General features: G+C 34.7%; 1 long non-coding RNA gene across 1 annotated transcript in view; it reads right to left on the reverse strand.

The window, feature by feature from the left end:
• The window catches only part of LOC110445067, a 102,521-nt gene that overhangs the window by 78,408 nt on the left and 12,548 nt on the right, over positions 1-11,565 (reverse strand). The gene's annotated exons all lie outside the window — the stretch shown is intronic.

An 11,565-nucleotide genomic window follows, 5' to 3' on the forward strand; every position in this document is an offset into this window, starting at 1 on the left:
AATCTTAGTATGTTCGGGATCATTAGACAGTGTAAGGATTTTAACGTTTGAAAGCGATAATGCATGTATATAAATCAAGCCGTACCTTCTTAATACGACTAATGTCCTATTCTACTCACATACTCGGGAAAGTTTGAACATATCATCAGGTTTTAAGTAGTTAATACTGAAAATGCTGGGATTAAATTGATGCATGTTTCAAGGCACGTGTGCGTATTTATCTATTTGAAAGATGTTTATGATAGATACGATGATTTATTATGCTTGCAGTGCTGTTATAGATCACAATGATGCAGTAAAATTACATAATCATGTTAGGCTCCATTTTCTTTAATGGTACACCAAGGTACTTTTTACAACTAATGACTAGAAATACTAGTACGAAGCACATATTTGAAATTGCAGTGAATAGATGCAAAAAGCCAAACAAATAACACTTACTGTACATTTAGGATGCATCAGATATACTTAAGATTAAAAGAAGGAAAAAATGTCCAAAGTGTTTTGAAACATGCTTGGAAATACAGCAAAAGGGCAAAGGTGCCTCTAAATATTTTATTCAAACCGTATCAGAACGTCTTCCGGCTACAAGGTTACAGCCAACACCAAGTAACGATTGTCCACTATCATAGTCTTCTAACTCTGACGTTAATTAATAACTTGGAATAAATATTAATCATCAAAATTTACAATTGCTCTTTTTTATCGGAACTCGCGTGAAATGTTAAGCCCGGAGCACATATTGAAATTAAATTAATGTATCTATTACATTAAATACATTTAAAACAAAACATATGAAACATCTGATTCGATACTTTTTAAATGACAACAGAATCGAATGTGTAAATGTGTATATTCAAAAATACAACATTTATTCAACACGTTAGTAAAGAAGGAATCCTAGCATAAGTCTGTATACTTGTCTCTGATAAATTGAAAGCAATGGAACATTTAATTCAATTCCATTTTCAACAACAATTTTCCCTAAAACTGCAAATTACCCTACATGAAAACATTTCATTCAATGAACTTATATGAGTATTTGGATTTAAACGGTAAATTTCACACGAGATTTAGAAATTACATGTTTCAGGATACATTTGGTAAAAGAAACAACATTTTCACTATTCGTATTCTAATTTTCTGTAGCATTATCCATTAACATTTGGTAGCAAATACCAAACGATCTGTGTGAATACATCTAAAATATCTTACAAAGAGGTAATAAACAAACCGATGTAACATCGTACTGATAAACACCTAAATGAGATGAACGTTTGACAGTTCTTATTCCTCTACAATATGGTCAAGAAACACAAGGTGTGACAATAAATGTCCCGTTTTAGTCAAATTCATTGGTTGACACTATGATACCATTTTTCATGGTGTAGGTTTGGCTTTTTCCTGATTGAAATTGAGGCCTTTATCATGCAATGACCGCCTTGAAGTTGAAACCTTCGAAAGATATACAGTTTCACAGTTCCACAGACATCCGTTTCAAAGTAGATAAGACATATTTGTTTTTGCAAAATTAAGAAATAAAAATGTACAAATTCGTGTATATGAATATGCCAAACAGTATATAAGCAAATCTCCAACATGAAAGCATCCCCGCGAGAGGTCTCTAGATTGGATCGGTGCCTTGAAAGGCTGTCTGTTCCATATCGTCCGCCTCTATCGGATCGACTCTCCAGCACTGTGCGAGAGATAAAGGATGGTGGCATGTTTTTCGTCATGATGTGCCGTGCTATACCATAGCAAGACCATTACGCGATAGTGTTCCTTCCAGCCCATGGTGGCTGATTTCACGACTAAGCTTTACGTTAGGTCTTTAGGTCATGTCATACACAAAGAACAAACAAATGACGAGGCTTCTACCGTTACTTGACAACTTTTGGATACAACATATCACAGATGACAGTCAAAATTGGTATCTTGATTAAACTTCTAAATAGGTCAGGGTTTCTTCTCTCAAACTAAAGACATATCCCATGTACTCTATGGAAGTTGAATAGATCGCAATCAAAGACAAAAAAAAATGTGCATATTCTTGTAGATTTGTTTCCTAATATATACATCATTGTAACATATTTGACATATTCATGGTTCCCAATTGACTTTGTAGTGTGTTTTGCCTTATAGTTTCTACAAACGTATCGATCGTTGAAGAACAGTACTCTCTCTAGGCCTGATATGACCTTCATTTAAACCCTGTTGTTTTACTTGCAACCACACGCACATTATACACGTGCACCAAACATGCACCAAATCTACTCAGTAACGATATACTTTACAAGATTCTTATTATTATTCTTACCATCATACATCTTACATAAAACATAAAACAAAGTGTGCATGGACACAAGTTGACAGTTGGTTGTTAAAAATGTTCAACAATGTGGTATTCTTTTTAGTCTTGAGTGTAATGAAAGGATGTTTCCTGTGTTGAAATGTGAAATAATATTTTGTTTCTTTTAATTTTGGACAAAAACGCATTCTGTCAAATGAACATTTGGGTTCTTTTTTTCATGTGCAAATCGTTATCGCCTTAATTTTCTTTCGTTAATGAGCTGCAAGCATTTAAATTCCTTAAAACGTATTCACGAAAAAACATAACTCCTGGCTCTATTGACGTTAATAAGTCAATTATGTTTGAATGTTCAAAGTCCGTATATAATTTACTGGATCTCACATCCTTGAAAGACATCATATAGAACGGCAACAACATAAACTTAGCTACTAATGACATATAACATATTACACTACCCCCATTACTGGCTTAAAAATTTATACTAAATTTAACTAAAAGAAAATCAAGGAAAAGAGCATTTGATGAAAGTGATAATATTTTAGAATTTTGCATTTGATTTTAAATAGATCAGTTATGGCCACAATATCGCTAGCTGGGTAAAATTTGCTATTCACTAAGTATTAAATTGGTAATCTGTTGATCAACAACTGTGGCAAAGGTCACCAAAATTTAAAGGAAATGTATCTTGTATGGCTTTTCCCTTTTTCGTTTGTCTGGATTTGATCTTTTGTCTAGTATGATATACAAAATGCATCATTTTTTTTCCCCAATAAGCCGTTTTTCACATTTTCTCCGTGTCTATTTCTTTGTCTTTGTCGATCGGGATACTCATAACAGTTTTAGGTTGTTTTTAATGTTGTGTGTTCTTCTCACGGTAACAATGAGGTCGAACCAAACGTTGTCTACCATTTACACCATCACATTAAGATAAAGCATATCTATACTCAGCATAAGCAGTATTTATAAATATGCAATAAAGTCTACCTTAGCAATACATGTACGTCTATGCAAAACTATGCAATAAAGTATATCTTGGCAATACGTCTAGATTCGCGGAATTATCAAACACAATGCATTTCATATTTACGCTATTTCGATAGTAATATTGGACAATTATCTTAACTTGGTCACTGTTAAAACTGCATATGACCTTAGATAACAATACGACATGTCCTCAATTGCACTAGTTTAAATAAACCAGAATAAAACCGATGCTCTCGAGCGATGGTCATTATATGATTTGACTTATATTATTTTGACAGCAACAGATTACCTTTTATCGACATGTTGCCGATCAGCTTCATTTATGATAAGGGGTACTTAGACTGTCATTGTAGACTGGCAAATCTGTCTGGCACCCGATATGACCCAATAACTTGATTTTTCGGTAATTTTTGCTACACAATGGCGATTATCTGGTCGACCTGTCTGTGTTGCAATGTCCCTTGGTAATGTTTTCTGTCTTGTGAAATGTCTCTCTAGATATAGAATGTCATAAACGGCTTATTTGTCTGTCATAATGCTAGGTTTTTAGGCGGATAGGTCAGATTGACAAGCAAATTGGTAAAACCGTCATAACGGTAAGTAAATAATTCGCTTGTTTGATCAAAGCCACTAAAACAGTTTATATTTGACGATTCATCTGATCAATGTCATTTGAAGTCGACGGACAGTCTCAAAAGTCGTGTTATTAGATGAAGGATAATCTTATATTGTATGTTAGTACGGTCGAAATACAACACGAAGGCAAATGTTAACAAGGTGAATGAACCCTTTAATACTAACAAAAATCCTTTTTTATGTAAATGAAAACTTCACAATAAAACTTGTTCTGTCACTCCTATTGTTAAAACTGTTCATTTCCTGCCTGGTTGTTTGAATACAAATCGCTTATATTTTGTTTGAGTTTATCTTGAATTTACCTAGAAGCAACCACAACTTTCTTAAACGGTTCAAAAATCAAAAACCGAATTCCAGTGACATAATATCCTTCCTGGGCGTAATTAAAACTATTTAATTCAAGAGATCTTCTTTTCAAATGAGGCCAATTTAGATTTGTTGACCAGAATTTTGACTTAATTTATTTCATATTACTAATGATGTATGGAGCTTCGTAAAAGCCGTATAGCTATATTGATAAATCATTTCAGAGATGCTTTCTTCTTGCATTTGCTACATTACACAAGTTTCAAATGAACCATATTTCACTTTGGTTAAATTAAATAAACATGGAGTACAAACTAAAACACCATAACAAACTGAAGGATTTTCCGGTTGGCATTATCTTCGTTGAGCTTGAACACAAGATATTCCGACAGAATGTCGGCATACACATGAAAACAAGCCGAGCTCCTCTATTTGATTTCATATGGGAATATTATATCGCACCTGTCATGGCAGACGGCAATGACCTTAACTTATCATTCAATTTCACTTCTACCCGTTTACGCTGGATTTTTATTTTACGCATTAACATGACTATCTACCCTTACCAGTAAACTGTATGGAGGGTGTGAGGATTTCAATTTTCCGGACACGAACTTTACCTTTCTTAACAGTTACATCCCCACCGCCAACTCACTGTTGATTTGGTATTTTAAATATCACGATTTCTTCAACAGAATGCTCATTGACAAACGTACTACGCAGGAGTTCGAGAAAAAAAGGTTGATAAAACTGTGGTTTATAGTCACCTTTAAGATCTTATTTCATATTCTATATCTTTGTGCATGAATATTGACGTTTTTTTTTTTAATTTGGTCTTAACTGCTTTTCTTTTCATCCTCCCAGTTTTCTTTTTAGAAACATTGATTATACAGATCTGACCTACCTGACTTATGTCCTCGATAAAGGAGCAGACGGTCCCATCCAAAGCACCTTAACTTATTCTCCATGTACTTTTGTCAAAGGTCTCAGAGTAAAGTTTCCTTATTTATGCTTTGTTCTAATTTAAGGGTATGAATAACATTTAGCTAGTTTCTTATTTTTATTTATATTTTTATTTGAAATTTATCAGCACTCTTCTAAGAATTTGAATTTATAAATCAAGGATTTTTTTCGCAACTGCCCCCCTGTTTTAATAGTAGTTTAGACAATTTGGATAGCCATCTTATATATAATTACGGCCCATATCATCACCGATGAATCCTAGAAGGACGAAACAGCTGCATGGTGCAAGGAAATGCATTTTGACATGCTTTATAAATTACCAAATCTTAAGGAGAAGACTATTTGTGTGTCTTAAGACAACGTTGGTAACATTACCGCAATCCTCCGGGAAGGACCTACGAGCTCAATGTTGGCAAATCATGGTAATTGAGAAAACAACACATACAACGAAGCATTTGTTTGACTTTTATCAAAGCAGCAGAGTGGGTCTATCATAGGAATGAAGGTTGTTTAGTTTTACCAGCGACTGCAGTTATTCAATGCCTAAGTGTCCCTTTCCCAGCGTATGCAGAACACAAGAGCATTCCACTGTAGGTATTATCATAATACAGTAACTTTCCCCTGAATTTCCCTAGGCAAACACTCTAATGCTACTGTGCCAAAATACTATGTTGACAGGGTCGTAAGAGAAAAAGTAAAAAAAAGAATCGGAGGTTCACAGCACGAATTCTGGTCTGGCCCGATTGCCTTTTTACACTGCTATTTTTTATTTTTTTTCTTAATTATTACATCTTCATTATTCTTCTCATTATTATTTTTTTAGTTTTAGTTTTCTTTTCTGATACAATTTATGAAAGCTTGCGGGGAAAACTGTCGAAGCATATGTAAAGTTTTTGGCAGTGGTACTGAGATCCTTAAGGTATATTCTTGCTTCAGATTATGATCGAGATTATAGATGAGAAACAACATTAATCCAAATTTTAATTAACACATCAGATATGGCGTCTTTATTATTTTTTTGCCTGAAGTAACAAAAACGTAACCAGACTGACTAAATGCCTGAACACATTAAGATTCATTTGGAGTATAACAGAAACTAATTTTAACTTATGTCGAAATAGGGAAATCCGGTAGGATCGAAATCAGGAAAAACATAGTTCATGTTACTCATGTCAGGCTGCTTATACATTTTCATTCTAACTGCATTGCTTATTGCAAAGTCGAAGGAAAAGAAAACCAAACCAAATGAAATATAATGAAAGCATGAACCTCAGACATTCAGCGGAGATATGTTATACTCTACCGGTATGACATTCAGCGGAGATATGTTATACTCTACCGGTATGACATTCAGCGGAGATATGTTATACTCTACCGGTATGACATTCAGCGGAGATATGTTATACCCTACCGGTATGACATTCAGCGGAGATATGTTATACTCCACCGGTATAACATTCAGCGGAGATATATTATACTCTACCGGTATGACATTCAGCGGAGACATATTATACTCTACAGGTATGACATTCAGCGGAGATATGTTATACTCTACCGGTATAACATTCAGCGGATATATGTTATACTCTACCGGTATGACATTCAGCGGAGACATATTATACTCTACCGGTATGACTATCAGAGGAGATATGTTATACTCTACCGGTATAACATTCAGCGGAGATATGTTATACTCTACCGGTATGAACGCAAAGTGGTTACATCATTATTGCGGATTACATGTTAAAAATGTATGTGACCGTTTTGTATTCTTGCCGGCATTAATACTAAAATAAGACCTGGACACTCTATCATATTCATTTTTGTTACTATCAACATTTTTTTCATGTGTTTTGTGTTTTAACGTTAATAAAACAACATTGACGAAAAGTGTTCTTCGAATTAAAATTTGCGCCAGTATTAAATCTTAGTCATTTAAAAGTTTGACGCAGAGGCATTGATGACGTTTCTAAAGCGAAATGGCAATATTCGTATTGACAATGATCAACTGACCGTGTCGTCAACAAATGTAACGAGCGTTTTTGCTTTCATAGACGTATAGTCATGCTCATATAGTGGAGTTGCATCGCATAGTACTGAGGTGACAACTGTCGTCGTGCTTTAAGTTAATGTCAATAATTGAAGTTATATCGGGGTGCTATTCGTGTCAAGTAGCCTGGTTGGATGATGTTCAAATGGAGGAAGATGTGCTGCAGAATCAAACATACTCCCATTGTGGTTCAGCAGTATGTTTCGTTCCTGGGTTATAACAACAAGATAAATTTACCCTTGAATTGTATTTAAGTTTTTTCTTTAACACTTCTGGCTTAGATATCATATCTATAAAAAGTAGTATCAAACAATGTTTCCTCCACAGCGGTTAGCTGTGTTTAGGTGTGTGGGAAGTGATTTCAGTTAAGAAGTTAGGTTTAACAATACACCTTGCTTTTAAGGATTCTAATGCAACAAGCCGTCACTGCATTACTGATTTCATAACCTAATTTGAGTACATAGTATATGATCAATCAATATCGTGTTTTTTAGAAAGGGTAGAATCATAAACATTGTTCAACGCTGCCAGGTCCTTACAATAACCATGTGCATAGGTAATTTACAGAAAAAAATATGTATGTAAATGGTACCGAGTTTGAATAAACTCTGTAATCTTAGGATCAAGTTTGTATATCTAAATAATTTAATCTGTAAAAAAAAGTCTGTAACAGTTAACCCGTTGAGAAAGATTACCTTCTTCAAAATTCGTCTATTTTTCACAATAGACATCAATAGAATTTGTGTAGGTTTGTAGGTTTATTCTCAACGATAACTCAAATGAATTTTGGTACTTTTTTTATCTTTGATACAAAACACTCAACATCACACTGTAACTTTAGAGGTTTGCAATGACATAGGAATATAATAAAATCGTGCTTGACTGGGAGGAACAGTGGATAGCGCACTCTACTTTCATAAAGACAGCTATGGTTCGATACCTCGATCGAATGAAAAAAGGTATTAGATCGCCTAACCGTTCACTGTGTTTTCTCTGGGTATTCAAATCATACCTTTCTTTATCCGTCTTTGCTGCATCTTTCCACTCGAGGCAACACTTACCTAACATTAGAGTAATAATAGATTTGTAAATGGAAGGTACACTTCTTCTGACTGATTTATGATGGAGGATACAAATTTCATCCCGATACATAAAACTGAGCCGAGCACATAATCACGCGCAGGGGTTTCATTCTGAGAGAAAATCGTTGTACTCGGGGAAATCCCGCGAGGGCGGCCAGGTGACGCCATACCTTTTCACGTCTGATCGAGGAATCTTACCTAGGCTGACTTAGTGATAAGTGAGTGTGTTATTTGCTGCGCTATCCAACTACCTATCCAAAAATATGAGAAAAGTATCAATGGTCTTATACAGCACATGTATACATTCTATTATCTTCCCTTTCTTACTTAACTGTAAACAATAGAATACATATCTTGATTCGATCCGTATATGATCGTTTTACTCTGAAAATAAAAAAAGCTTTTCATTATTCGGAAATGAGAGGCTGTTTGTGATGTTTCAAGTATGGATCTCAAACTTTCGTTAAACTGCACAATTGCCTTTATATTAGCAAGACATTCGACTTTTTCCTACCGGAAAATCTCACACTCAATGGGTGGCATTTCATTAAGGATCATACCACAAGTGTAGGAAAATGATAGTGTCAGCAGGGTTATTAATGGTTGAAAAATATTTGAATATTTTCACAGACTATCTGTGTGACTAAATATGTACCACTTCTAGTCACCTTTCCTTTTCTCAGTAGTGGCATATCAGCTTAAGGAGTTTAAATGTAACAATTTATTCGCTTTCCAGAGCTTCTTCTCGTACACGTACATGTATAGGCATTGTTAGAAAAAAGAAATTATGTTTAACCAATTGAAAACCTAGCCATGCTTTTCCATCGTCGTGTCGTGCGCCACATATGGTGTAGGAGATGATTGCCACTCCGGAACACATATTCGCCCCCGGGTATTAGTTTGGACTCATTGATGGGTTTTCTATACGTTTAGTGTAGTTTCTATTCCCTTTTATTTTTGTCCATTCGTTAAAAGTTTGAGTTCCAATATTGTCCCTTCGTATTGACAATTTTGTGAAGTTGTTTATTGTTATTTTACTTTAGCCCAGTTTCCACAGTTACACTTTTTACAGTCGTACCTTTTAAAACGTTAACGAAAATACTGAAATCATTTTCATAAGACATGAAATGTAAGCATAGGCATCTGTGTAAAACAAACAGCATTGAAAACATCTGACATTTGAAAACACCGATAGTAAACTTCGAATCGTCTATAGTATTGCAAGATGTTGAGCATGTTTCGGACCGCCTTTAGGATAATGTTCAACAGACGCTTTACGCGGATCAGGGCCGCCTTTATGATGACGGGATGGTAACATATGGTTAGATAATAAAACTGTGCGATTACACGGGAGGTACTCGACAGCGTATGCCCACAAATAGTGATACAACGTGTCGGGGGTAGATCAAAAGGCACGTCTCAACAGTTCGTTTACTCAATCGTTTTATATGACTGTAACAAGTACAAATAGCTTGCCTGCATTGAGGTATGCCGCCCATACAGAACCGGGAGGAATTCAACCATTTAACTAGAATTATCAATGATCGATCTATACACCATTATGGGAATTCCAGGTGTTTATTTTCTTCCATATACAAACCTTTACATTGTGGGAAAATTATCCTGGAAAATGTTAAAATTGCATTTTAAAATATCATCGAGCTAACAAAGGCCTGTCTGATATAAGTATTATTCCGATTTTAATGTATAATAAAATATTGCCGAGCGGGTCGCTGTTTTTATTATCATTTTAAACTACTGAAGTCATTTCTAATCAACTTTCATATCATGTGTTATATATTTATTTCCATAGATTTATTGGTAAACCTAATCTCAACTGTGTCTCTCGTTGTGTATCAGGGAATTAAAGGACGTAATTTGTAAGTATAGATTATTTGAAGATTAAAAATATGCACTTGTCTTTACTCGCCAGATATTGGTGATAAAAGCTTCGCTGAATCGTCTTCAAACTAATAATAAACAGATGTGTTGTTTGAAAATGGCCAGTTTGCATCGCTGTCGATTGATGGCATCAAGGTATGTCTTGCCTTTATGTTGGCCACCAAATAATGCATGGATGTTGCTCATTGTTTGGTGCCTAGCTACGCATCTAAATGCAGATTTAAATACCTTGTCGTCAATACAAAATATTATTATTTTGTTAAATATTTCAATGCTAGTCAGGAAAAGTAAAGATGATGATATTGCCGGCCTCATAAACTTTTCGGTTTTCAAACTTTTCTAATTGACTTGTCCATTTGGTAGACCAATATTGAAACAGACTAGCGGTATTCCAACTAAACCTAGCCGTGCACCATTTATATCATAGCTGTTTGTCATTGTACATTTTCTGGGAAACTGAATCTCTTCAGGGACTATTAAAGAACAAGAAAAAAACGTTTTTGCAATTCTTTAATAGTGCCAAGAATGTCAACAGCTATTTGCATATCTCACATTCAGTCTGCAGCATAAAGACACCACTTATTCCTCTTTGTCAACATCATACATGTACCTTGAAATGTACAACAGTATGATAATAATGCACACCTTACTATCTACATATATGATATCTTCATAGAGTAAAACAACAATGGTCACCTCACTACCAAACTCTATGATATTTACATAGACTAAGATAATAATGGTCACCCAACTACCAAACTCTTTGATATTTACCTAGAGTATGACAATAATGGTCACCTCACTACCAAACTTAATGATATTTCCCTAGAGTAGGATAATAATGGTCACCTCACCACCAAACTCTATGGTATTTACCTAGAGTAAGATAATAATGGTCACCTCACTACCAAACTCTATGATATTTACCTAGAGTAAGATAATAATGGTCACCTCACTACTAAACTCTATGATATTTACATAAAGTAAGATAATAATGGTTAACCCACTACTAAACTTTATGATATTTACCTAGAGTAAGATAAAAAATGGTCTCCTCACTATCAAACTCTGTGATATTTATCTAGAGAAAAATAATAATGGTCACCTCACTACCAAACTCAATGATAATTACCTAGAGTAAGACAATAATGGTCAACACACTACCAAACTCTATGATATTTACCTAGAGTAAGATACATGTAAAAATGGTCACCTCACCTCCAAACTTTATGCTATTTTCCTAGAGTAAGATGATAATGGTCACCTCACCTCCAAACTCTATGATTTTTACCTAGAGTAACATAATAATGTCCACTCACCTCCAAACTCTA

Source organism: Mizuhopecten yessoensis, unplaced genomic scaffold (genome assembly GCF_002113885.1).
Source record: "Mizuhopecten yessoensis strain PY_sf001 unplaced genomic scaffold, ASM211388v2 scaffold2711.2, whole genome shotgun sequence".
In the NCBI taxonomy this organism is placed as follows: domain Eukaryota; kingdom Metazoa; phylum Mollusca; class Bivalvia; order Pectinida; family Pectinidae; genus Mizuhopecten; species Mizuhopecten yessoensis.